Consider the following 4,130-nt stretch of genomic DNA (forward strand, 5'->3'; position numbering starts at 1 on the left):
TTTTATGCTTAGAATCGATTGGTAGGAGTTTGTTATGAATTTAGATCTTTTGGAATGCTCTTTCTCACGTGAAGTACATGGTTCTCTTTCCAAATAAAGCTGCTGTTCATTTATTTCATTGACAATTAGATTAAGTTAGCTAGGACTTGGTTTGTTTGCAAGAATTCATTGATTCGTTTAAATGAGCATTGTGCAGGGCATCTCTATCACCTTCATCACCTCCTCAAGTTCTATTTAACCTCTGTCTCACTCATTTACCCTCCAACTCTCTCATTTCCCACATAGCTCCATCTCCTTCAACTTTCGTTGGTTCCATCCTTCCAATCATCAAACCATTGCACACACTCTTCCCTCATCTGATTTTCCAGCTTCTAAAGCCATCACCAGCCTTATTCCTACCTTACACATCTCCCCCTACCATTCCATTACTCCTCCATCACTCCAAACACTCACGGTAGGTCATCCTGTAGCCATTTGTAGACATCCTGTAGAAAACAGAGTATCCTGTAGAATCCTCTGCAGGTATCCTGTAGGAGGCCACTCTCTCGGTTGCTGAGCATCTGAATGCGAGGAACCTCTGTGGATGGATGCTAAGGATCCCTAGGGACCTCTCCTAGCCTTCCCAACCTGTCCCACGCTTTCCTTCCTTCTTCATCCCATCTGCACAACCAAACCCTAGTTAGCACAAGATCACAATCATTCCACACACTTAAAGGAAAAATACAAAAACATAACTTTCATGATGCAAGTAGTTTAGATCCATGCATTTTCACTTATTAGAGGTAATGACAACATTGGTAGAAGTTTCATTTACATTCATTGCATTGTAGAGGTTAGACTAGTCAAATTAGGGTTTCCTAGGTTTACATGCTTTGATTTGCTCTCAGTTCATTTTTGTCAAGTAAAGTAGCTTTCCTTTGAGATTAGCTTTCGTCCATCAATTAGCAAGCTTCTTCTGTGAGCCTATAGAAGTTGGCTTGAGCCCTAGCGGACTTGTGTCAGCTGACCAAGTGACAGCTGCGACAAGAGCTAGTACTTGTGCATATAGCACCGTCGCTTCCAAGTTTGTATGAACTATCGGGTTGATAAAATTAAGAGACAGGAAGCCCCAGGAGTTGTAGCATTATTGCTACAATACTGGAGCTCACCAATGTTCATCATCCGTACCCGTGTGAAATGCATCAACAAGCGAATATGGTACGAATACAAAGATGCAAATCTGCCCTCACAGGTGAAATAGCGCATGATAAGCCTCATCAAGGGAACATACTCATCCCTCAAAAATCTGAAAGGAACTACACCAGTCATGTGTCTCATAAAGGCAGGTTTAATGTAGGGCTCATACTGAAATCTATCCAACAGTTTGTGCTTGTTCCACACTTCTCCAATATTAGGTATCCCTGTTGCTTGGGCAATCATCTCAGGTGTCAATGTAAAATCCACCCCTGCCAGGTTCACATGCCAATCATGCAAATGAAAAACAAACAAGCGGGCCAATTCCCTGTGATGCTGGATTTGAGAGATCCTTTCACAAAATTCATAACATGAGAGATAGCGGAAACATGTGACTGCAATTGGACAAGCCTGCAAATCGGTCAAAGAGGTGGGCTCCTCTCTCTTATGGTGACCACTCTTACCACCCCTGTGAGGCCTCCTTTGTACCTCAACATCCGGAGTTGACTCACGGTCATCACTTTGCTCATAGTCGGTCTCGGTTTCTGACATGGTTCTGAGAGCAAAGTGGCTGGAATGTACTGCTGCTTCTGCTCAAAAATCTGCTAGCTTAATTGTTGAAATGTTGTTTCAAGGGGACAAATAGCACAAGGGAAATGTTAGGGAAGGGAGACTTTTAAGGGAAATTGGGAAAAATATATGAAATAGGGAGTTTAAGGGAAGGAATCATGATACACCCCATCACACAATTATCATTTGCAAAGTTTTTATGAGAAACAGGGTTTAGGATTAGATTCTTGATTTTTAGGAATAGGGGTAGGGTTTTAGGGCTTTTGGTATTTTTGGTAGAGAGATTGAGTAAAAATGATGAGGGAGGTGGAAATGGGATGTAGGGAAAAAGTGGGGGTGAAGAGGATGACCTTGAAAACAACAAGAAAAACCCTAGCCTTACTAACACTTTGAGTTTCTTAAGCAAATATACATTGGACTCATTATTTCAAAATGATGACTTTAAAATACATCCTCATGCTTTTCAAGCTTTGGCAAACAATGTATTTTAATGATGGGAGGCCTACCTACAACCTTGAAGCAATCCAGAGTTGTTTTGCAGCTTGCAGGCAAAATTTGGTGGAAGAATTCCCAACAGGTCGTGTGCAAGGCTAGACGAGTCGCGCGCGCCCAACGGGTCGCGCCTGTGCTTTTTTTGAACTACGATGGGCACCCTGACTGGTCGCGCTCACCCAATAGGTCGCGCGCAAGGCTCAACGGGTCGCGTGCGGGTACTCTATGAAATTTCGCCCAATTCCTCTTCAATCACTCTTCACTATTACTTTGAGGCACAATGAAGACTAAAGGGAGGGAGAGAGGAGATTTATAGGTTTTGATTTAAATTAATTTCCTTTCAAACCCTCTTTCAAATGTTTTTTGTCATGACACTTTTTCAAAATTTGAAAACTGTTGACTTTATGGTTTCCTTTTGTCCTGAAATTGGCTGAACTGATGTTTTTCTTGAAAATTTTTGCAGGGATAGCTTCTGAGGAATCTTGGCAAAGGGGACCAGGGCTGCATGCTGACTTTCAAAAAATTTTGAATTTTTACAATTTTTACAAAAATTTGAGAAAATGACCTTGGGCTTTAAAAACAGGGTTTTTTAAATCCAAGGTAAAAATTAGTTGTACAAGATGAAATCTTTTTGAAGAAACACTTTGATAGTCATCCATCTGGCCTGCTGGGCATTTATTGACTTTTAAAGACCTGACGTTAAAGAAAAATTGGGCCCAAACCCTAGACCTAGGACTTTTGACCTCAAGACAAGACAAGCAACCTTAAAAGAGTTTATTTACTGAAACAACTGGATCCAGCAGTGCCAAGAGGGGAATACAGACACCAGCTCCTCCATCAGGGTTATGGCATGCCTAATGGAATGCAATGAGATGACACTGATGAGAAACCTATTTATGCAAATGCAAAGAGCTTTGATCGCTGATGGAGGGCTACTAGACCGACTCTAACATTGGCTCCAATGGGGATGGTTGCTCCTTGGAGGTACCAAGAACCTTAGACCTCTGGGAGAGCAGACCAGTGCTTTATAATCATTGGGAAATGGAGTCATTATTTACACATGCGACCCAAATTGGGAGAGATTTATTGACTTTGACAACTGACTGAAAATTGGACTAAATTTGACACAAACTAACTCAACTTCGTACAGAAAATTGACTGATAAAAACGACATAAAAAACTCACACCAACTAATCTCCATCTTCAGAATTATAGCCTTCACCACGGGCCCCAGACTAAAGATGAAAGATCAGTTCACACTTGCAGCGGAATAAAAGTAAAATGGTAATTACAATGATAATTACTAGAGTAGAAAATACTCATACATGATACCTCTTGAGCAGCCGGCCATTGACCGACCCTCCAAGACAATCATCACCGTTCATTTCTTTGAGAAGAAAGGCATTTGGACCACGGTATGCTGCAATTTTGTAAGGACCTTTCCATAAATTATCAAACTTTCCATGTTTCCCTTTGTCTTCATTTCGGGCATCCCACCTCAAAACAACATCATCTATTTGGAAATCATCTGGCTTTGCTTTTCTGTCATAGATTTTCTTTATGCGCTCTTGCAACTTAAGAGTATTTTGAAGAACCTCCTCTCGAGTCTGCTGTAAATGAATCATTTGACTGATCCGCCTTTGCATTGGATCCTCCTCGCCACTAGTTTCTTGAAGCAACTTTGCTACCAGAATACTAAGTGAAGTAGGAAACACCGCATCTGTCCCATAAACTAGTTCAAAAGGTGACATACCAATTGAATTTTTTTGACTTACACGATCACCCCATAATGCATTTACTAACTCTTTGTGCCAGCTCTTCTTATTGTTTTCCAGCAACTTCTTTATGATGTTTACCAATGATTTATTCGAAGATTCAGCCAGCCCATTTCCTTG

Source organism: Pinus tabuliformis, chromosome 7 (genome assembly GCF_031772625.1).
Source record: "Pinus tabuliformis cultivar Carrire ecotype Pingquan chromosome 7, CPIR1, whole genome shotgun sequence".
In the NCBI taxonomy this organism is placed as follows: Eukaryota; Viridiplantae; Streptophyta; class Pinopsida; order Pinales; family Pinaceae; genus Pinus; species Pinus tabuliformis.